General features: G+C 35.5%; 3 long non-coding RNA genes across 4 annotated transcripts in view; 2 read left to right on the forward strand and 1 right to left on the reverse strand.

The window, feature by feature from the left end:
- Positions 1–193, reverse strand: part of LOC109500183 — a 115,803-nt gene extending 115,610 nt beyond the window's left edge. For both annotated transcript variants that reach the window (XR_006597874.1, XR_002157825.2), the window contains exon 1: positions 59–193. This is a non-coding gene — a long non-coding RNA (uncharacterized LOC109500183). The remainder of the gene's footprint in view (positions 1–58) is intronic.
- Positions 194–351: 158 nt separating this feature from the next.
- Positions 352–21,570, forward strand: LOC109500182. The gene is made up of 8 exons (XR_006597875.1): positions 352–569; positions 716–793; positions 1,056–1,302; positions 2,369–2,458; positions 3,750–4,020; positions 10,713–10,903; positions 11,543–11,684; positions 21,511–21,570. It is a non-coding gene; the product is annotated as an uncharacterized LOC109500182 (long non-coding RNA).
- Positions 21,567–24,218, forward strand: LOC123385411. Its single transcript, XR_006597876.1, has 2 exons — positions 21,567–21,627; positions 23,959–24,218. It is a non-coding gene; the product is annotated as an uncharacterized LOC123385411 (long non-coding RNA).
- Positions 24,219–24,585: the final 367 nt, after the last annotated feature.

Below are 24,585 nucleotides of genomic sequence, written 5' to 3' on the forward strand. Positions count from 1 at the left end.
TGGTTTGCTATAGGTTCCACCTCCACTATGGGCCTGCTTTCCCTTCCCTGAAGCCCACCTTGTTGGTGATGGGGAGAAAAATGGTGAAACCACGGTCTCTCCTCCCCAGACTGGGTGTCAGAAACCACTTTGTTCAGGCAGTCCTTGTAGTGCTACACGGGCGCCATCCCCGCCCCCAGCTCCACAGTCTCCTGCAGTGCCTCCCTGGAGCTCATATGGGATTCAAACCCAGGTGTCTTAAAGGGCCCCACTCCAAGTCCTCCGGTAGCTGCGCGCTGGTGTGAAAGAGGCAGTTTGTCCCTCTCCGCCTCCGGTCGCGCCCTGGCGCACGGCTGGGATTTCAAACCCTGATGTCTTAAAGGGTCCTGCTCCATCCGCCCTGTACCCGGGGTAATGCGTGCTGCACCACCGATATATGTCCTCTCCTGGCGGGTGCAGGCGGTCTTTGTCCTCTGAAAGGTTATATACCTTCTTCCCACAGCACTCCAGGGAGGGGATTGCTTACTCCCACTGCGGACTGTGCCTCTGAACTAGTTACTGAGCCCGGGGCTGGTTCCCCTCCTCCCCAGGTGCGTGAACAGGGCAGCCGGCCCCAGTCCGGAGAAAGCGCCACAGTTAGAGACTGGATCTTTCTCCGTCCCTGTCTGTGGCTTTTCTCTTGTTCAAATACAGTCCTACACTTCTATAGCCTCTCCTTTCTCTTCCCTTTGTGCAGAAGGGGATCCCCACCTCTGTTCCTCTGCCGCCCGTTGTATCTCTCCCAGTTTGAAACCACGCACCTATGGCCTGTCAGGTAGGTTGTCCCAGTGGGTCCCGGGAGACGTCTCTGTCACTTTGCCACCCGGACTCTTGGAGTTCGAAGTCCTCTGACTTCAAGACTGCTGTGTTTGAGGGAGGAGGGAATTTCGGTCGCCTCTTCTCCACCATATTGGATCTCCTCTGTTTGCCTTTCAAAGGAAGGAAATATCTATCCCTGGAAGTGCTCACCCAGCTAATGAAAGATCAGGATATGCTAGACCCTTATATTGACTGTGGCAATTTTTTTTCCTTCACAGTGCTGCTGCAAGTCCACCCACCCTGACCTCATGCCCCCTGGCAGCCCCGTGGAGGCAAAATAGCTGAAACCTGCTGTCTAAGTCCGAACTCACCCTGTGGCTGAAGCTGGCAAGGCCCTTCCTGCCAGTTCTGCTGGGTCCTGAGAGGGCACCTGGTTCTAGAGCTTTCTACAGCTTTCTAGATGTGTGAATCAAATCTATTACCTACATTTACTGGGCCATAGGTACCCCATGACTTTGGTCATAGGTAATTTTTAACATACTGTAAAGTTCAAATAAACTACAAATACCTTATTTTGAAAATAATATATATTTATATATTTTATATATATATTTGTATATAAATATATATATTATAAATGTATATATAAACAGTATTTAATCAATAGCTTTCACTGTAAGTTTGTTTATGCAAATAGACTATTTTATATGCTTACATTAGGCAGTACCCTAAGCATGATACCCGGCTTTCAAAAGATGCATGATGTGTATTTCTAACAACTACTGATGCCAGATACTGAGTGTGGAAGTTGGAGAGTGCTATCAAGTACTCATCCTCAACTTTTCCAGTACTTTCTGAAAGTGCAGTCAAGGCAGGTTTTCAAGGGTTGCTGGGTTCTGTCATCAGTTGGTGTTATTTCTGCAATCTTACATATACTATTCAGGGTTGACTTGAAGCAAGAGAGGGTATAGGTGGCCTCTTGCTTCTGGGAACAAGTTTTTCATCGCTGAGAGTGGAAGTGCTCGCTGAAAGCAATAAAAGCTCATAAAAACAATGATGGGTTCATGCATTCTAATACATATACTAGGTTTTTACTTTGAAAACATACCATAATCTCTAAATAATTGGATTTCCCAGTCATGCTTTTGAATTAGGAATATGCAATTCTGGCAGGAGAGCATGAGTAAGGATTTTCCTTCTCTTAGTGCGGACAGCATAGTATTGTTAAATTATTTCCACTGAAACTGTATATCCTTTCCACAATAGACACAAAACATGCTAAGACATTCATTTAGAAATAGTAGTTGAGAGATCTTAGCCTCATGAAAATTCCAGGTGTTTGGTATTGGACACTGAAATAGTGTTGAAAGAGATGATCTAGTACAGTAAGAGAGGAGGAAAATAACTTGCTGAAGGATAAAATGTCCAACAGCCATTTTGTCCTTCAGGAGGAAGGTAACCATAAAAATTAATTATACTTTGGAGATCCAGGTGCATTAGATAACATATCTTAAAACCGAAGCTTGCAACTATATTTAAAGCCTTGTAATGAAGGACCAATTGTCTCACTTCTTTCCCCTTTGCTTCTTAGCTCTGAAATTTAAGGTGTGCTCGGCTGGTTTGGGTTCTAAAAACACTGAAACTCTAAAACAAAGTCTGATGGATGACAATCTGTGTTGAGGTAAATTCTGCTACGTATCTCTAATGTAGCCATTTATGGATCCTATATGGCTATCAGCTCTTATGGATATTCTGTTCTTCCTTGCAAAGTAGTCACTAGGTGTGACCATACACTTGTTTCAATAATGGAAACATCTTTAATTTTCCCTTATATACTTTGGTGGTTATAGTAAGAGGGGCATAATGTCCTTTGGTAAGTGCTAATGTTAACTTTGTAAAATAACACATTTGGAGGTAATTTCTCAAGTTTAAAAAAAAAGGAAGAATGTTAATATTGATGGTTTTTTATGAAGAAAAATTAAATAGATATTGTAATATCTAGTAATATCTTGTAATATATAGTCTTAGTTCCCATTTATTTGAGAAACCAAGTAACCTAAAAATCAGAGACTGTTGAGTTTGGAAAATTAATATTGATATCAAATAAATAACACTGTTCTTTTATTCCAAGTATATATCTCTTTTATTCCCATTTTTGCTATGTTATGAGTCTACTCTGGTAGATATTTTCTTATAAGCTGTTTGCAAATATATATTCTAGGCTTGCTTTCTGCTGTATTTAAATGCATGATTGAATTATTTTATGAGTATACAATCACTTCCAAAACTTTTTATTATGCTAATTTAAGACATTACTTTCTATTTAAATTGTGTAATTTGATACCAAATAGTCCTTGTCTTCTGTTTATTGGAGAGGGGAACTAGTATGGAATATAAGATAGAATCCAAACTGGGATATGGTGCTCAAGAAAAATTTGAAACATTTTTAAATGAAGGCACAAATTTCAATCCAGTTCACTATTTAAATGGCCTCATGAGCTTTGAAAGAGTCATCTCATATTAAGAGAGAGAAGAAGTACTATGGGAAGACTCTTGAATATGCAAATTAACCAGTATTAATTAGCTCCAGCAGCCATATATTTTAAGTTTAAGTGTTAGAACTTAGCTAAGGCAATAAGACCAAATCAGGTCTTAGTAATTTACATTTTTATAGTTCTTCCTAAAGCAATCCAGGATTGACTATTATTGCCAAGAGAGGGCATCAACTAGTATGTAAAATGCACTGCACTCTAGGCTATGCGTTTAAGTATGATCCCTCGTCGATTTCTGAAGATTTCTGCTTAAATGGGTAATATTTTAATAAGGCATACTCTTTTCTAAGTTGTTAAATGATGGTAAATAGGATCTGTGAAATCAAGTGACATTTAAGAGTGACGAGAGTATTTCATTTTCTTTGGAAAATGTTCATTTTCTCTAGCTGTTTTCATTTTTATCCTTTCTGTCCCCTTAAGGCACACCAGAGTATCCTTTAAAAGCATTTTAAAATCAGCTCCAACATCAAAGCAAACAAGAAGCCAGACTGAAACCAGCTTTAAATGGGTCTTCATATTTGTATTTTAGCCATGTTGCTCAGAAGTTCTTAGTACGTCTCTCTCAGTCATCTCTGATGTCATGGTATCCTGTATGTAGAGTTTGAAGCCACTGAAAATAGTATTTTGCTCTTCACTTTGGCTATTTCAAGGATTTAAAGAGAACTTACTTGAAGAAATTCATTTCACAAAGGTAAAAAGTTCTGCCTCATTCAGTCCTACTGCATGATTGTACAATGTTTCATTTTCTTCTAGAGAATCCTGATGATTATACAGGGGCAATAATCAGCTATTACTTATCTCAAAAAGAGTGTTAAGAGGCTACACTGCTCTGTTCCAGACAGGCAATTTTCAGGAGTATAAGTTCCTTGTGGTGATTTCAAAGGATGGAGTTTTAAAAAGTGTATCTTGAAAAGGCTTATTTCATCTCACATTATTTTTTATCATACTTTAAAGCAGACTCCTTATATCCGAGTCCCCCGTAAATGTGGGCTCATTTCTCATACATTCAGTCCAATTTATTGCTGATGGGATAAGGGTAAGCCAACGAGATTTCATAGAAGTGGACTGCCAAGGATTAAAATTAGTCATCAAAACAGAACCACAATTCTAGAAGTGATATAGAAGAGGAATTAGCGATGAGCCATGACTTCCATGTATTACATTATGCAGATTGTGGATTATGCTAACAAAATTACCAGGTAATTTCTTCTCAACATGCACATTTGAAACATACAATAGAGAGACCTTTTCTACTCTTCAACCCACATTGGAGTTTTTCAGTGTCATATTACTCTTCTTTCCCAAGAAGGGATTTTTTTTTAATGGCTCAGATTACCATTGCATCTGGTTCTTTCCTAGTTAATACTGCTTGTTGGAAACTTCCTAATGGGTATTACAAAATTGGCAGAGCATTGAGAGAATATGAACCAGGAGGTCCATTAGGATGGTGAACTTGCAGGGAGTGAAGCTTTGCTTCTGCTTTGATACTAGGTAGGTGAAGGCATCATGTTCTAAATCCAGTCATAGTAAAAACTGTCGTTTATTGGCTATTCTAAAGCCAGTTGCAATATTCCATTCCCAATTGTTAGAATACACTAAGGGCACCTTGGTGGCTCAGCTGGTTAAGCACTCAAGTGTTGATTTCTGCTCAGGTGATGATTTCATAGTCATGAGATTCAGCCCTGCACCGTGCTAGGCCTGGAGCCTACTTGGGATTCTCCCTCCATCCTCTTTACCCCTTCCCCACTTTTGCTTGTGCTGTCTCTCAAATAAATAAATAAATAAATGCATACATACACTGAATGGGAATGGGAAACTGAGATAGGAAAGAGAAGGCAGCCAATAAAGACATTTTTGCTTTATTATAAAGAAAACATGTCTCATACTTCAGCATAATGAGAGGTAAATAAATAATCCAACCATGTCTCTTAAGAAGAAATGACCATTATTTACTAAGAGGGACTCTGAGTACTAGTCTCAAAATTCAGTAATAGCTTTAAAATGTAAATACATATTCCTTTTTGGAATAAATATCTGCCTATTTTTCTCCAAACCAGAGGTTTCTGTATAGGAGCAATCATTTTTTTTCACCATAAGCTAAGAAAGCCTTAAGAATTTTAATTATTAAACTCCTTTTTAAAAAGTTTGCCTGTAAATAGGGCAACATTATTTATTTTTCTAAAAGCAGGTGGAGATTTTCTAAAATAATAAAATGAGGAGGATAAGTCATCTGCTAGAATCCAGTTACTTCATTTATTTATGAACACAATGAGACAATTCCTATATGTTTTCCTTTTGCTAGTATAAGAGTCTAAAACATAGATGTGTCTTTTTTAAAAAGCTCCTTTGAGTACCACACCCTCTCTCCAACATGATCGCTAGACTACTGGCTTGTGTCAAAAAAGTGAGCTGCTTCTCTTCACATTTTCTTTCAACCAGATTCAAATGTGATTTACTTGCATCATCTCTGACTTAGAACATAATTTCTGTTGCCAAAGTCTCTGTTAGGGGCACCTGGGTGGCTCAGTCCATTAAATGTCTGACTCTTGATTTCAGCTCTGGTCATGATCTCAGGGTTTGTGGGTTTGAGCCCTGCATCTGGTGTCCATGCAGAGCCTGCTAGGATTCTTTCTCCCTCTCTCTCTGCCCCTCCCCCTTTCATGCTCACACTCTCTTGCTCTCTCTCAAAATAAATAAACTTAAAAAAAAAAAAAAGACTCTGTTAACATAATACTTTGAAACTGACCTGTGGATTCTAACACCAACATTCTAAATAGAGGCTCTGAGAATGATCTTACTTAGTCTTCCATCACTTTCTGTCCATATTCTCTCTGTCCCCACCTGCTTCATTTCACTGGCTTGTAGTACTAGTATCAGAAGGCAGGTCGCCTCAGTTGCCAAGTATACATTCAGCTAGAAGCTGGATATATTTTCTTATTTACGTATGATACAAAGGAGGGAGAGGCAGCTATGGAGGCCTATGGAGGGCAGCTAGGTCTGTGACGTTCAACAAAGAATCTTGAATGGCAAGTAAGGGTTCCTAATAGTTTTCCTCCTTCCATTCATGGACATTCCAAAAAAAATGCCTATTGTATTTCCATTGCTTCCTCTCCACTTAGTCACATGACTACTTTACAGTTTACCATTAGACTTAAAATTTGACAGCTGAAAAAACTCTCTTCTGGCCAATAATCACCTGAAAATTGTCAACTTTTGCTCCTTTCCCAACAAAGTCCTTACTGTTTATTTGCAAACTTTCTGCTATTTTGGTTTGGGTTCTTCTGGAGGTAGGTCTTGAGATAAGGATTTGAGTGCAAGTGACTTAGGTGGAAAGTGGAGGTAACACTAGCAGAGGAATGGGAAACTGGGGTAGGAAGGAGAAGGCAGCCAATAAAACCTACATTACTAACTCAGCTAACACTGTGGCAGTAACTCAAAAACATGGGGAAATTCTGAGAAGTAGCATCGAACACATGTCTTGGGGTTGTTCACCCAAGGGGTGAAAGAACTGGCATATTTATACACCAATCCACCAGCAGGTGTTGATTGAGGAGGGCTAATCGAGGAACCAAGAGAAGTGTTAATTCTGGAATTCTTCAGCCTATTATGAACACATGGAGAGTGGCTTAGGTGAAAGACTGTGGCATTGGAAATTCTCCAGTGGACACTGAAGTGACTATGACTCAAAGATGTGGGCAGAGCCCATAAAAGTTTTGTATCTGCAACTGATATCACTCCTGTAACAGGGAGAAACTTAGTACATCTGGCTCCATATTGCCTCTGTTTGCCTTGCTGCTGTGACCTATAGCTTAGAAACTTCTATTTAGCCCTGCACATGGGCATGTTACAGCTAAGCTTTGCACGAACCACTCTTTATCCCAAAACTACCTCACCTGAGGCGAACAGGAAGTAAATACAGAAATGACTATGCTATGATTAGCATATGACTATGCTAAGATTTACAGAACAACCTGACCATATTCCTGTGTGCAAAGATCAACTGACCAAGAACAAAGAAGTTATATGACCTTCCTCAGATCTAGAGATGTCAGTCATCTTTACACTCCAACACCCTTCTGCTGAAAAAAGAAGTTGGAATTTCATGCCAAGGGGAGATGGTTCTTTAGGACAATATTCCATCATCTCCTTGGATTACTGGCTTTCCGAAAAAAGTAGCTTTCCTTACCCCAACATCTTGCTCTTGACTTACTGGCTTCTGGCTTGTCCTGTGGCAAACAGAATGAGTTTGTACCTGGTCACAATTTTGGTGACCCATCCAGAATCAATAGCATGTGACCAGCCGCCAGCTGGCTTACCCCAGGATTCTTCCAGTAAGTCCTGAGGAGTTGTGGGGTCGGGGCAGGGAAGCGGGACCGTTTTTCCTGGGGACTTGCTCTGTGACTTCCTGGAGCTGCTGGCTGACCCTGTGCTGGGTCCTGGGGTAGACCTCTGAGAGTTCACTGAATTGAAAGCAGGGTGAGTCACTCTGTGTGTTCAACTGGGAAATCCCTCCCATCCATTTGGGCTTTTTCTTGGGGAGAAGCCACATTGTTTCCTTTTGTGTCAGGTACCCTGTTGGAGAGGGCAATAGTTGTTGGACTAGCCAGTTCATTTGAATTTGGTCTGTTTGTTGCTGCCGCTTTGGTAACTTTCGACAACACTGGCTGTGTTCGATTTGTTTCATAAAAGGGAGCTTTTGCAAGTTGGAACCTTAATGTTCTCTCTACAAATATTAGTGGCTCTTAGCTTTCTTCTTCCCATTTGGTTGCCACCAAATAGGGGGTTTTGGTTTGACTCTCTTAGCTTGTCTAGGAAGCTGTTTGGTCCCGTGAAACTCCTACTTTTGGGGAGGAACAGGGCTCACAGAGGTACTCTGGGAATTATTTCATTATACTTTTGTTTCTTCTGTGTTCTTTCTGTGAACTTTTGCCTGGGAAGATAGGGAATATTCCTTTTATTCCCCCCAAAAAAGTCCCTTAGGAATTCTATTATGAATAAATGGTGCAGAGAGCTGATGAGTAACAGAGCAAAGGCCTATTTTGCAGGACGGATAGACAGAAGATGGAGATGGAAGAATGTTAGTCCAAACTTCAAACCCCTGCCAGCTTTGCCTCCACCACCCCCTCCTGTTCCTGCACTGCCACTGGTACTGCCTATGCAACCGGTTTCTACACCGTGGGCGATGCCTCAGTGCCCTGGGCTCCTGCTCCTCCTACCCTTAGTATCAAGGAGCAAAAAGCACTCCCCCTTCTGAGCTTCAAACTGAAGTACCTCCCAAATCAGCATGAAATCAACTCCCTTGGACTTAAACTGCTCACTTCAGATTTCCCCTCAGAAGCCCCACGTAAAATTGACACCGGGGAACAAACTGATTGCCTTTTTAGTGGCCACAGGTGCAACATTTTGATATTAAAGCTAACTCAAGATCGCTGGCTTAATTAAAATAGAGTTTTTAGAGTTATCAGCATTAAATATAAAGCTTATTCCTCCAAGGTTTACTAAAAGTCAAATAAGCTCATGTTGTCTCTATTGCAGTTTGTCAGAGAAAATGACTTAAAGTGGTGGTTAATTTTGTCTCAGAAGGTTTTCATGCATAATTGTTAAGAGCAAGTAGGTTAAATAATTAAAAAGGTTTATAGGTAAACTTTAAAACAGTGTTCAAAATCTTTGGCAACCTAAAACTTTGAAGGTTTGCTCAGTTAAATGATAAATTGGGCTAAATTCATTGAATACCTAAGTCTTTTCCAAAAAAAAAAAAAAAAGAGAAAATACTGAACCATTAATACTAAAATTGGTTTGTGTGCCTTTGTCTTGTTACAAAGAAACTAAAAATACCTTGGTCTGTTAGTAAAACATGTGTTATGTTTTGTTGGAAGTTGTACTATAAAAAACATGTTTCTAAATATTATGAAATATATTTATAAGTTTGCCAACCTAAGGAATTCTGGTATAAAAGTTCACAATTGGTTACTACTTAGTTTTCACTGGAGACTAAGGTTTCTTAAAAGTTTAAATTCTGAAAACATAATTAAGACTGTTAGAAATGATAAAGAAAACAAGATGTGTTTTTGGTTAAGAAAGGTATGAGGAATGAGAATACATTGTTGTTGAGGGGAAAAAAAAAATTTTTGTCCTGAAATGAGACTGGTTGTTTACAAAGGGAAAACATAGGACAAAATCTGAATGAAAAAGAAAGTTGTAGAAGATTTGGAAAATAATTTTACACATGGTCAGGACTGAGATTGGAATAATGAATATACTTCAAAAGTAAACTGGTTTAATATTGGAATTTGGTTTTCTCTCTGTTAAACAAAGTTTTCTTAGATTGTTGGACTGCTCTTAATAAGAAATTACAAATAAGTTTTTTTTTTCTTTATCATCCCAGGAAAACCAGTGTTTCTGTTTTGTCTTCATCAAGGCTTTAAACATTAAAAAATTTAAAACTTCTCAAAATTAAAGGAGCTAAATTTTGTTAACAACTATATAACCTTATGTAGAATATCTTCTTGCCACTTTGGTTAAATAGGAAAATTAAATATTAAGTTTTATAATAATTTATAATCAATCCTATTTACGTATGTGCCTTAGAACCTTCTGAGATTTTTAACAGAATTCCCCCAAATTAAAATTCTAAATGAAGTCTTTTTGATTAATTAGGTTTTTTGACTAAATAAACAAATGATGATAAGCCTTCTTAGGTTATATTGTGTAGGTGAATGCTTATATTCTGTTCCAGAAATTACAATTCTGTTCCAGAAATTATACAAAATTCCTAAAGTTTTAATATGTCCTGGTATAATGTGATCATATGTAATTCTTATTATTGAAATGTCGTGTCTCACAAAAATAACCAGATTTCCTTGTCAACTGCATTATAATGAGCCCTTATCAGATTTTTACCCATAGTCATTTATGAGTCTTTTGTCATTTACAGTTATTATTTCACTCTGATACTTTTGCAAATGTGTTTAGCTGCAAGGAGATTCATGAAAAGGACTTTTGACAAATACAGGTTTCTGTTATCTTTAAGATCATAAAACCGAACTAAGGATTTCAGGAACTAATGGAAAACCTGCATTCAAACAAAACAAGAATTAGTTACATGGAACTAAATAAGTTGAGAAAGATGATTGTAGTTTTTATGACTTTTGTTTGAAACATTGCTGATTTTCTAATGTTTGCCCTTCCAGATTTAAGGAAACTTTTTCTCTCAAGCTATCTATGACTTACAGAAATTTGATAAAATGTTCCTTTGTGCACAAATGGAAACATTTATCTTTTCTTTACCTGAACTCTCCAGAATTCAGAAAGTCTCAGTGAGTATTTTTTCTTTCATGATAATTATAACTATTTGCATAAGTTAATAATCTCTTCTTGTAACAGGACATCATTGAAAACATTGGTTATGTTACCAGAACTTTGACTGGAATGCCATATTTGAGAGAGACATGCATAGACTCAGAGATGACCAGACAGCTTTAAGGAACTAAGATGGACTTTATGCAGCCAATGAAGCTCCTTGGAAAAAAATCAGGCTGATACCTTGCTTACAGAGTTCCCAGCAGCCTTACCAGGTGAGTAAAGAATGTCACTTCCTGGCAGGTCCAGGGACCTCAGGATATTTAGGGGACCTCGAGAAGAGAGGAATCCACCCAAATCTACAGGTATTGCAGGAAAATCTGATGGCAAATATTTGGCTTGCTTGTTGGCTTTAAAAGGCTGTTAGAAGTCCAATCTGAAGTTCCTTGTAAAGAGTTCTAGCAAGGCAGATTTGAAAGAACCTATATGGTCAATCACTATTCTTGCTGCATTTATGTAAATAATTAGGTCAAATCTGTTAAAACTGGACTTATTTTGCAAACAAATTCGTCCTAATTTGGTTATCTCTGATCAAAATAATGGTGATTTCAGAGTGAAATTATGTTTCAGAAACACACCTTTGTGGATACTAGATTCTAGTTCTGGTTGTCTTTAAGTATTGTTTGTTTATAAAACTAGTCTGGATCCTGAATTCCTGTTTTCCTCAATTATCTGATTAACTCTCCAAATTAAGTTTACAATTTTTTTCCCATTCTCTTCACTTGAAATCATCGAGAACTAAAACTGCCCTTTTTCCTAAAGCACTAAAAACTGAAGTTAGTCAATTGGAGGTAAACTTTAGAGAAACTGCCACAATAGCTCATACATAAACAATCTTCTTGCCTTTCGTACAGGCCATTCAAAAACATCACCAGAGACATTTGAACTACAAAGTAGAAAAATCTATCAAATTATTGCTGCCTGCCCTCACTCCATCTGTGGATGCTTTGAGCCCAAGATCTAAAAATCTTCTCACTGGCAACACTTGGGAATCAGGTACTAGGGTTTATAATTTGCTTCAACCATTAACCTGTGTCTTTCTACTATATCCATAGAAATGCAAAAAAAAAAAAAAAAAAAAAAAAAAAAGAGTCTTACTTCTAAGACTCCAATACCAGAAAGAGGCACTGAGAAGTATTTCATAAGTCAGGGGCACCTGGGTGACTCAGCCAGTTGAGTGCCTAACTTTACCTCAGGTCATGATCTTGTGGTTCATGAGTTCGAGCCCTGTGTCTGGCTCTGTGCTCTCAGCTAAGAGCCTGGAGCCTGCTTGGGATTCTGTGTCTCCCTCTCTCTCTGCCCCTCCCCCGCTCATGCTCTGTCTCTCTCTATGTCTCAAAAATGAATAAACATTAAAAAAATGTAAAAATTTTTAAAGAAATATTTCATAAGTCAAGCCAAATTGTTCTATTCCACAATAGCCCCTTGTTGACCCTGTTTCAGCAGTAAATAGTCAGATGAGAGATGATGTCCCCTTGTCCCTGATTCCACATGATTATGGAATGGACCTTTTACATTGGGGAATTATAATGGAGAAATTAGGACATCTGGCTCCATATTGTTTCTGTTTCCCTTGCTAATGTGACATGTAGCTTAGAAACTTCTGCTTAGCCCTGCACACAGGTATGTTACAGCTAAAATTTGCAAAAACTGCCTTTTTTTTTTTTTAAAGTTTATTTACTTATTTTGAGTGGGGAGGGGCAGAAATGGAGAGAGAGAATCCCAAGCAGGCTCTGCACTGACAGCACAAAGCCTGACACCAGGCTCAAAATCATGAACCCATTAGATCATGAGTTGGATGCCTAACCAGGTACAGAAATGACTATGCTGTTTAAAATTTACAGAAAGGACATGACCAGACCCTTGCACACAAAGATCTATTGATCAAGGACAAAGAAGTCTTATGACCTTCCTCAGATGTCTAGAGATGTCAGTCATCTTTTGATTCCAACCCCACCCATTTCCCCCTTTTGCTAACATAAAAGAAGCTGGAATTTCATGTTAAGGGGTGGAGTATTGTCCACCATCTCTTTAGATTTCTGGCTTTCCAAATAAAGTTACTTCCCTTACCCCAGCATCTTGCTTCTTGATTTATTAGCTTGTCCTGTGGTGGGCAGGAGCTTGGACTTGGTTACACTCTGTGTTAGGTGGTCTGTTTTTCTTCCACAAAGGAATATTTTTCTGATTTTCTATATGTAACTTCCTTAGGGGTTCTTGATTTTGAGATTATCTAGGTTTTCATGTTTGGCTGTCCTCTTTCTGTACTCTCCTTTGGCAGGATCCATTATCTCTTCATCACAGGTGAGTTCCCAAATTTTATCAATGTCCCAGCTTAAATGATGCTTCTGGCATGACAGTTCCTCTAGTGTTTACTCTCCTTTCATTAAGGAACTCATGTTTTTCAGCTTACAAGGGACTTTGCTATATTCTTTATATATATATCACTCTCTGTGGTGATTTCCGAAACAGATAAACTTTAAAGTAAGATAAGTATCATTAGCTCATTTTCATGGGAACAAATTTTTTTTCAGAATGATGTAAAATGCTGTGCTTGTTATCAGCAACCATTTAAACACAATGATTGTTTTAGTTAAAAAAAATACACTGCGACATGATGATAAATATATTTTCATAATACCTTGCAGGTTTTTGATTTTTGCTTTGCAATAGTGATGTTATACCTATTTTCTAGTTTCTAATTAGGTAAATAGCAAAAGTTAATTTATGAAAAAATTGAATATGTAGTAAAAAGAGAAAGTAAAATTCACATGAGATCTTAGCAGCTAGAGATAACTACCATTAACTTATTGAATGACCACAATCTTATATACATATTTATGTATATAATAATATGCATTTAAATAATTGACATCAATGGTATAGCATATATACTTTCCTTGATGATATCTTTTAAATAGTCTCTTTTCACACTCTGCAAATCTTACAAGTATGTAATTATGCTTAAGTAGAATGTAGACTTTTTCTCAGATATCCTATTATAAATGATATCCTATTACAATTGTATTTTCAGTTTAATTATGTTAAATAAAAACACAACTAGTTTCATATATTATTTTTCCTTCAGTAAACTTACTTAACTATTAATTTCTCAGTTATGAATTCCAATAATTTATTTTTAGGTTTTTTGTATTTTATATGTAAATAGCCAAAATGTCTGCAAATAATGAGAGCCTTTGGTTTCAATCCTTGTTTATCCCCTGTTTTAAGACTTCCCAGGTTGGATAAAAGTGAGGATCGTAGGCTTTTATTATTTTATTGATAATATTTCCAAAGGTTTTTAGTATATTTAAGTGATCGTATTCGCCTGTTAGAGTGGGAATGATGTATTTATTGTGGGACTGACATTGCCTAATTTGCTAGTACTAGACTGCTGAGTTTCTGCGTTAATTAAACTTTATCATGGTATACTATCTCTATTAGATATGCATGGGTTCTATAAATGAATGCCTCAAGATTTTTGCATTTATGTTCATTAGTCATGTTTTTCTTTTCTGTATCATTTTATCTGGTTTGGAATCAAGGTTAGATGAGTCATATGCAATAAATTGTGAGAATACTTGCATGTTTGGTCCTAAACAGTGATAAGCTCCTGTGGTTTGGATCCCCTTGGACGATCTGATGAAATCTATCTAGAACTTCCCAGTTGGTAAACACACGAAAGTACTGGGAAAGTCAGCCACCCAGAGAAATCATGGAAGCTCCATGCCCCTTCCCACACATCTTGCCCTATGCATCTCTACCGTCTGGTTGTTCCTGAGTTGTATCCGTTTATAGAAAATTGGTAATCCTGTAAAAAAAAAAAAAGAAAGAAAGAAAGAATAAAAAAATTTATCTGTGCTCTCCCCAGGGGAGAGAGAGAAAAACAAACAACGACAACAACAAAAAAACAAGCACATGAACAAACACAAATATTTTCATACATTTTTGAGAGAATTTATTGGCCTGCTAGAGAGCATCCACTGGCCCTAAAGAGTGCCTATCATAATCCTAGAGAATTTTCTAGATTCAGGGATATAAAAGTAAAAGTTTGGTCTAAATTTTCCAGAGTTCATCATTATTAATGTCTGGCAATAAATGAATATTAAGCTTTAATTTTTCATTCATCATTGAATATCATGAGCTCCACAAATAGTTTAGGAAAACAAATTCTAACTAAAGACTAAACTAAAACTAAAGATAATTCTTAAAAAATCAATAAGAGCAAAGTTAACAGCATTGTAGAAAAATATCCTAAAAATTAAACAAAAAAGGAAAGAAAAGATGGCTAATAAAAATACTCAATCACAGGAAAATGCAAAGTAATACAAGATAATATTGTCATGACCTTAGGATACTGAAGAGTTCTACAGTAGTCAGTGCTGCGAAGAGAATGGCAAACAGTACCATTGAGGCTAACGATGAAATTGTAAATAAGTTATCTTTTCGAAGTCAGATTTTCAATATCTATCAAAGCTTTTGACACTGCAATTCACCTATACTAAAAGATGTAGGAAGCAGCAGTTCATTGCATCCAAGTTTGTATAGTAAAACTTGCATATAACTTAAATTTTTCTCAGTGGACAATGATGAAATATATGTTATATCTGTAGAATAGAATATTGACCAATAATTTTAAGAGAAGGCATATAGAAAGAATTATTTCATGGCTATAAGCATATGTATGGCGTGGATATATTATTAAGTAAAAAGGTACTCTTCACTTTAATATTTAGTAGTTTTCATTAGGGGAAAATGTGTGAAACAAATATATACATATATACATACACAAATATTCATAAATAAAAGTTTATAACAATTAAGAAGGTCTGGAAAAACAAAAACAAACATATTAACTATGTTTATATCTGGAAAAAGAAATAACGTAGATGTGGGGCTAAGGTGAAGGCAGGCTTTCTCTTGTATATGTTCTGTACAATTTTACATTTTTAACAAGTACAAATTTAGCTATAATTTGTGTAATTCGAAACACATTAAAAAGTGAAAAAACTAGATAAACCTCACTTTATTAAGTTATAAGTCATCTTCTGCATTGTTCACATTTACTCTTGTTTAGACTGATGGTTTGACTTGTATACAACCGTATCTACAAGTAAATCTAAGTTAATGAACCTAATAACATTAAGGCTGTAGAATACCACTACCATGGTTTTCAAACTACAATCTTTAATTTGCAAGTTGCTTGAAATATTAAACATACTTTATATATTGATAACAAAACATTGTTGAAAAACATGGCTATCTAAATTAGAGAAATGTATTCTTTTTAAACACTTTTAACACCTTTTAGAGAAAAGGTCTTCATTTTCTTTAATGTGCTCTCGGAAAAATCGCTAACTTTAAGAATATTATTTTTCTATATTAGAACAACTTAGCCTTTCTGTTTCATTGCTCTGCAGGTGTGTGTGTGTGTGTGTGTGTGTGTGTGTGTGTGTGTATGAATAAGTATGACTCTGGGCATAAAGTATAAAATTCAAGATAAGCAAAGGCTCTGCTTTGCAACATACTTGAGCAATCTGACCCAAATTCAGGCTCTCAATTCTTTTTTAAAATTAGCCAAAATCTCAGAAGCAGATTGGCCTAAATCTGAAAAAGTAAAGGTTTCAGGTCATTGACACACTGGAGGTGTATTTATTTAATATTGCTCAATAGAACAGCTTTCTGCATTAAAAATTAATTAGCAAATGCAGTTAATTTTTCAGAATCTATTTTAAGACTTAATTAAGTCTTCATCTTTGTTTTCAATACTACTTTGTCTTTGAAAATAAAGTTATGGAAAGATTAGTCTCTCTCTAAGATTATTATGAATGTGAATAATTAGCTCTGCCATCATGTATTATATACATGTTGGACTTTTCCTTAATTGAATTTTTAACCATTACTGTAAATACTCTAATTTAATTTGCTGTAAAGTGTCTTATTAAATAGCCCAAAGGTGTTGACTTATTATAGAGGTGAATCAGATGTTTAAACTGTACTTTAGTTCAAGGGAAGAAAATAAAAGGAGCATAAAATATTTTTCTTTGCTTTTAGTTCCTCTTTCTTTTTATGTAATTTCAAGCTTATGGAGAAATTGCAAGAATGGAATAAGAAAATTTAAATAACCTATGCATCAATTGGCCAGTTGTTTATATTTTGTCTTATTTGATATCCTCTTCTCACTCTCTCTTTCTCTGTGTCTCTCATCTTTGGGAATTCTAATTGCATATATATTTGACTGCTTGATGTTGCCTGACAGGTAGGCTCTATTCACTGCTTAAAAATTTTTTTTGTTTTTGGGGCACCTGGGTTGCTCAGTCAGTTAAGTGTCCAACTTCAGCTCAGGTCATGATCTCACAGCTCGAGTTCAAGTCCTGTGTTGGGTTCTGTTCTGACAGCTCAGAGCCTGGAGCCTACTTCAGCTTCTGTGTCTCCCTCCCTCTCTGTCCTTCCCCTGCTCATCCTCTGTCTCTGTCTCTCAAAAATAAACATTAAAAAATTTTTTTTAATAAAGTTTTTTTTGTTTTCCTTTGTGGTCTTCAGGTAGCATAATTTTTTTCTTAATTTATTTATTTAAATTCAAGTTAGTTAACATACAGCGTAGTATTGGTTTCAAGAGTAGAACCCAGTGATTCATCACTTACATACAACATCCAAACCAGAGTGATGCGCTGAGCAAAATAAGTCAGAGAAAGACAAATATCATGTGATTTCACTCATATGTGGATTTTAAGGTAGTATAATTTCCATTGCTCTGTCTCAGGCTCACCATGTTTGTTGGCATCTCCACTCTGCTTATTAAGGCCATTGAGGGATACTTGATTTCTTTTAATATACTTTATTTTTTAATTTTAGAATATCTATTAGTTTTTTAATGCTTTATAATTCTCTTTCAAGATTCTCCATCTGTTTATTTTTTATGACAATATTTTCCTTTAAGTCTAAATATTTTTAAAATAGCTGCTTTGAAGGTCTGGTTTCCTAATTTCAGCTTCAACATTTGAGTAACTTTAGGTTTGGTTACTGCTGATTACTTTTTCTTGTATCTATCTAATGGTCCTATTTGCCTTCCAGTTCACACAGTTAGTATTTTGTTTTGTTTTGGTATTTTGGGCATTGTGACTATTACATTGTAGACACCGAATTCAGATAGCTTCCTCTGAAGATGTTGAGTTTTGTTCTTTTGGGTAATTTTGTTGGACTTAAATTCTAAACTCTACCTCACCTTCAGTAAGGGAACATTTTAAATCCCTGCTCAGTGCTTCGATTTTTCATCTATTGCTATCTGTAGGTCACCTTCAATACTCCTCTACATATACATAATGTATAGAAGAATCAAGTGTATAGGGAAAGTTTATAGACTGGTTTTGGACGATCCTCTCTGTGGATACTCCTTTTGCCAATATTCCCCCCATGTTTTAATTTCTCTGGTATTCCTGAACTATGGTCTCACCTTTTCAAACTAGTTAGACTCTGACTTTGCACTTATATTCAGGCTACCCAACACTGTATGGAGAGAAAATCTGTATAAATTCAGATACCACCTAGTGAACATTGTTTTTCCAGAGATCATCTACCCTCCAGTTCTGCCTGATTTAGATTGTTTTCCAATATCTCATTGAAAGTTACTTTTCCAAAATTTTCACAGTGTTTAATTTCTGTATGTGAGAGGATGAGTCTCCTACACATCACTACAGTGTTATCAAGAGTAGAAATGCTTTGTCATTAATTAATCATATTTGTTGTCAACTGTGCGTGCATTGCCATTTGAGGCATAGAATACTGATTCTGTAAATATTACACACAAGATTTTATCTTAATATTTAAATTATAAATCATCTTTAAATCCTTTTATCTACCTCCTCCCCAAGTAGTAAAATAGAAGTTTAACATAGGAATCATTATTGCACTATTCACTTTGAAATTATTAGCAAGAACCCTATGAGGGGAGTACTAATATTTTAATCATGAGCAATTGAGGCTCAGGAGTTGGAAATTTTGTACAAGGTCATAAAATTGTTAGACTCTACCAAAAAACAATTAATTCAGAATTCCAGAATAACCTAAACATGCTAAAACTTCATTTAAAAAAATAGTTCTTTGAGAAGTACAACTTTATTTATTTAATGGTAACTATACCTCAAAACTAAAATCCTTTAAAAATTCTAAACAAAAACATTGTTATTGACTAGTAAATAAATACATAAATATTTATTGACTAATAAATAAAGAAATGCTATAGTTTTTTTTCTGTTTTTAATCAGAACACTGTGGAAGTCTATGATATATCCTGTGGCATTAAAATCAATGACCAAAAATACACTGTTCTTAATTCAGGATAAAGTTTTTATTCTTCTAAATTCAGTCTAAAGCAGCCCACAGCTTAAGTCATCTTTTTTTAATGCTTATAATATTGGTGTCAAAGTGAAAAAAAAAATTAATGAGTTGACTCATTACCAAATAGTTCTTAGGCTAATTCTTATCAAAGTATTCAGAATTAATTGTGACTTACTTGAACAACAGTTTTGTTGAACATTTGAACCAAATCTCCTTATATCAGCATATATAGGATATGGCTAACAACAATCTCTAGATTTGCACACCTGCTTAGCACAGGAAAGTTACCGTTATAGACGTCAACAAAGACATGCTTTCAGAAGATCAAGTTATCACCTATCTCTTCTATGTGAGCAAGCAGAGTTGTTCGTAGTTAGAAAAGTTTAAATTTGAACATCTCCCACCTCAACTCAAATCTCTTTTATTATATTGGAGATGAGGGCTCAATGGAATGATAACTAATTTTTTTATCTTTTTCTCATTTATTTTCTCTCTCTCCCTCCTCCATCTCTCTCTTTCCCTTCCTGTAGTACTCTTCCTTCGCACTGGACACTTGATCTCTCCTCCACTACCTCCTCTTCTTGCCATACCTTCCAGTGCTTTCCCAAAGCGTGCATGCACACACGCGCCTGCATACACACACACATTCATGCTACACAGTGTCATATAAGATATATGCATTTAATTCCATTATCAAAGAAATCAGAGGAGGTAGTAATTCATTTTACCTGCCAATATGACTAAAGTAACATTGAAATGAATTTTTTAGTTTATTTTTTTAATAAAAGACTCTTTTTTTTTTTTAAATGTTTATTCTTGACAGATAGAGCGTGAACGGGAGAGGGGCAGAGAGGGAGGGAGACAGAATCTGAAGCAGGCTCCAGGCTTGGAGCCTGTCAGCACACAGCCCGACCCTGGGCTCGAACTCTTGAACCATGAGATCATGACCTGAGCTGAAGTTGGATACTTAACCGACTGAGACACTCAGGCAGCCCTTAAATAAACTTTATAAAATGAAGGGGTGGATACTCATTAAAGGAAAGAACATTTATTCTATGCAGAAAGAACGACATGAAAAACGGCATGAAGTTATCAATAAACCATGAAAATTTGGAGTCAGTTCTTTGCCTGATACAAAGTATGTGAAGCAGATAAGGCAGGCACTAATGCTGGGAATATGAAATGGGATGGTGTTGTAAAGAGCCTGGAATGCTACACTAAAGAGTTTACAGTTTTTCTCAGAAGCATGGGACACCATCTCAGTATAGACTTGCTATTATTTTCCAAAATGGAGAAAGGCTTATAGTTGGTGTTTCCAATTGTAAGTGTGATCCATACTTTAGGTTAAAACATAAAATATGGTAAAATATAAACAAGAAATACATGTTCTCTAAAATCCCACTTGACAGAGATAACAACAGCTAATACTTTGCAGTATGCCTTCTATGTATGTTTGCACTTACTGAGAATATCTATATAAAGCAGTTTTACAAACCCTTTCAGTTCTTGTTAAATATGTAATAGGTTTTATAGGCAAATGATAAAAAATTTAAGAGAAAAGTAAGTCTCATCCTACTATTTCCTCAAGTTCACTAAAAATTACAAATTCTAATACATGATTTCAGAAATAGCTGTGCATATACAAGAGTATGTATATAATTATAACTTAAATATATAATTTTAAAATATACTATAGCATATTATGTTATAAAATGTGAAAACATGCAAAGTAAAACACTATATTACACCTTGCTCTTCCATGTCATAATTTATCCTGAAAAATACTAAATGTTAAAACATGTTTTAAAGATAGAAAGTGAGAAGTAATAGAAGTATATAAATTAATTCATTTTTTCTTGTCTTACTGATTTTCTGTTGTTATAACAACAACAATTTGTTGTTATATTACATTATAAACAAAGCATAATGTTTCTAGAATTTTTACTGTTTCGAATTATTGAGCATTTTTTGTCAAATACTGTGACTGTTTTATGTGTACATAGAAAATGTAACTTCTTTGCTCAGTTGAGTTATATCATTTAGATCAATATAAGTAATAAAGTTATTTAGCTCTTTTCTTTCTAATTCAATCTATTATAGGTTGAGAGTGTCCCATACTAATGAATTTTTCTTCTTGATTTTACTGAAATTACTTTGTATATAGATCATGATAATAAAATTTTCATTGTGGATCAGTGTTTATTTTATAAAGTATTTTTGATTCAGTTTTTTTAGAACTATGTATTATCTGATAATATGCTGAGAAATTTTAAATCTTCAATTTCCTTTGTCTTGTCTTTTGTTTCAATCTTGCTGTGTTATTTTATTTTTTGTCTCCTATATATGACAAGTAGTTGGGTTTTACTTGATTAATCAATGTGAGCATATTTTTTTCTTTTAATAGGTAAACAAACCTTATTTATTTATTTATTTATTTATTTATTTATTTATTTATTTATTTATTTATAAATGTCTTTATTTTTGACAGAGAGACAGAGCAAGAGCAGAGGAGGAGCAGAGAGAGAGGGAGACACAGAATCCAAAGTAGGCTCCAGGCTCTAAGCTGACAACACAGAACCCTACGTAGGGTTTGTACTCATGAACGGTGAGATCATGACCTGAGCCAAAGTCTGACACTCAACTGACTGAGCCACCTAGGTGCCCCAAACCTCATTTATATTTATGGAGATAAAATTAATGCTTGTTTTAATTTTGTCATCTTAATTTATGTTATTTTTTTTAGATTTTATATTTTATTTATTTTCTTTCTCAATAAGGTCTGTGTTTCCTTTACTGTGTATGTTTACCTTTGTTAATTTTAAAAACTTATGCTCTCTAAATGTTATTGTGGTCCTTTATAATTGTGATTTTCTCAGTGGAATTAATCTATTTTTTTACCAGTGCCTATTCATTTCCTACTGCAAGTAATGTTGAAATTTCTATCCATCTTTCTACCACCTCTTTACTCTCCATTATTCCATAGTGTTCTGAATATTATATAATCCCTGGCTTTGCTAGAGGTTATCTCCATACACTTAAACACACATATATCTCTTAATTGATTTTCAAGCCATTCATAGTACATCTTGCCCCCAGCACGTGCTTTCTTTAGCTGAAAACTGCTTCCCACCCACAGGGTTTCTTCCACTTTGCCATGCAGGTGCAAAGATGGTAGATTTTCTCAGCTTCCCTTGCAAGATCCTAGTATGAAGTAAATGTGAGGGAAATTTCTGCAGCAGTTCTCATCCTTGAAGCAAATCTTCTTTTTCAAGTAAGAGATCATCGGCCTTACCACTTAAGGTAGTCCTCTACCCTTGAAAAGCCGGTATCCCAACCCTTTTGCATGAAATCTGCACCAGCAGGCATGCTTTTAGGCATTCATCCTCATCCCTGTGTTATTTTTTACTATTATGGGAAGCATATATATATATATGCATATATATATATATATGCATATATATATATATGCATATATAATATATATATGCATATATATATATATGCATATATATATTTGTTATTTTTTACTATTATGGGAAGCATATATATATGCATATATATATGCATATATATATGCATATATATATATGCATATATATATTTGTTATTTTTTACTATTATGGGAAGCATATATATATATGCATATATATATGCATATATATATATGCATATATATATTTGTTCTATATCTATTTTTTCGGTCATCAAGACATATTTCCATTTCTCTTTCTCATTTCTTTTGTTATCTATTAGAGTTAGACAAGAAAAGAGGGAGGTATCTTTTTTCTGTCTTAAAGCCAACAGTCCACTTAAAGATTTAGGGTTGAGGGTTGTCATACACATGATTGGATTTTAAAAAGATAACCACAAGAGTATAAAATCATTACCATGGATATTAACTCAGTTGTGATTTTTTTAACATCTACAAGTACTTCATATATCTGAGTTTATCTAAAGACCCTTCTGTCACAAAACGCCTAACAATACGTAATTCAGTTGTGTATTTCACACGATAATTGACTTAAGAAATCCAAGAATGATAACCTAAAAACCCATGAAATCACCGCATGTTTTGTCAATACCTGAGCTTCTACTTTTAGAACTTAACAACCTATGCTTATTATTTGGATTATTTTTAATCTAAAGATTATCACTGTTACTAATAACCCTGTAACTGACAGTCATTTATTCACACCTTAGTATTAATAAAAAAAAATTTTTAATGATGAATTCATATTTATTGAAAGACATCCAGTTGAGAAATAGAGAAATAATTGTTAGGCGGGCATATGTGGCACATGATTATGATTAAGTTCCACTAATTCGTATTTCCAAATTATACTTTCTGCTAAATTCCAGAGCATTCTATTCATGCAGCAGTGGTAGGAAACATTGACTTTTTTTTAAATGTCCATCCTCTTGATAAAACAATGCAACACCAGGAACATTTAGTAAAGTCATTTTCTACCATTTGAATATATGATAGTCTAATGTTAAGAAATCAAGTCAAAGTCTAGGATATTTAGACTGATTATTTGTGATATACAAAACTCAGTTAAATTCAGTAGCTGTACCTGGCTTTCTCACCTTCTTTGTGTTGAAACCTTCCATCATTTATGGCTTGTCCCAAGCACAAAATCCTGAGCAATGGGATATGAGGTGATGAAATAACATGGTAGAAGGAGCACAGTTTGCTTCTGCACACTTGTTCAGGAGGCCACAGATTTATCTGAAAGTTCATTTTTCTCTCCTGTAGTGTCATTATACATTTCATCAGGTATGTTATCCATAGGAAGCGTACTCTGGGGAGTCACAGTGTGTCCAAACCCTTGGTAGTGACCCATGGGTGAAGGTGGTACAGAAGAGGCAACAGAAATTGCATCTTGTGATGATGATGGTAACAAGCTTGTATGTTCATTTTGATCTTGGTCCTCAGGAAAGAACTTCTTCCTAGAATGTCCCATGACTGTCCATCCAACATGCCTTACTTGCTCAGAAATATCATCCCTAATATCTGAACCATCCCACATGGCAAGAAAGGAATCAAAGCATGACCCTCTTCTGCTTCTTTGGACCTATGGTTTATATGAGAAAGTGTAGTGATGAGCAATAGTAGCAAGGAACATCTCAATACAGATGATAAAGTCCTGGAGTCCTGTAGCCACAGCTTCTGCAGTTTGCCATTCCCATGTATGCTTTTCAGAAATAACGCCAACTTTAACCAACAAAGCGATAACGACTGCTTGCCAAAAGGAAACAAAAGCCACCAGCTTTAAACAAAGAAATTTGCCAACAGGTTGAATTGGACCCAACTCTTCCTTCAGTACTTTATAAAATAGCAGCAGAAGATACATGGCAAAGAATTGTGACATGCTGTTTATTATAACCAAGTAATTCCAAGCATTTGAAAAGCTAGTTTCCTTCATCATATATGCCAAGCAGCTCACAGATTAAAGCAACAATGGTGGTGAATGGTCTGATAACTCTATACTGCAGTATGCCCAGTTTGCACCGAAACAGCAATACTTTTCCCATAGTCCATGGTGGACCACAACATAAGGGA

Source organism: Felis catus, chromosome B2, assembly GCF_018350175.1.
Source record: "Felis catus isolate Fca126 chromosome B2, F.catus_Fca126_mat1.0, whole genome shotgun sequence".
NCBI classification, from domain to species: Eukaryota; Metazoa; Chordata; class Mammalia; order Carnivora; family Felidae; genus Felis; species Felis catus.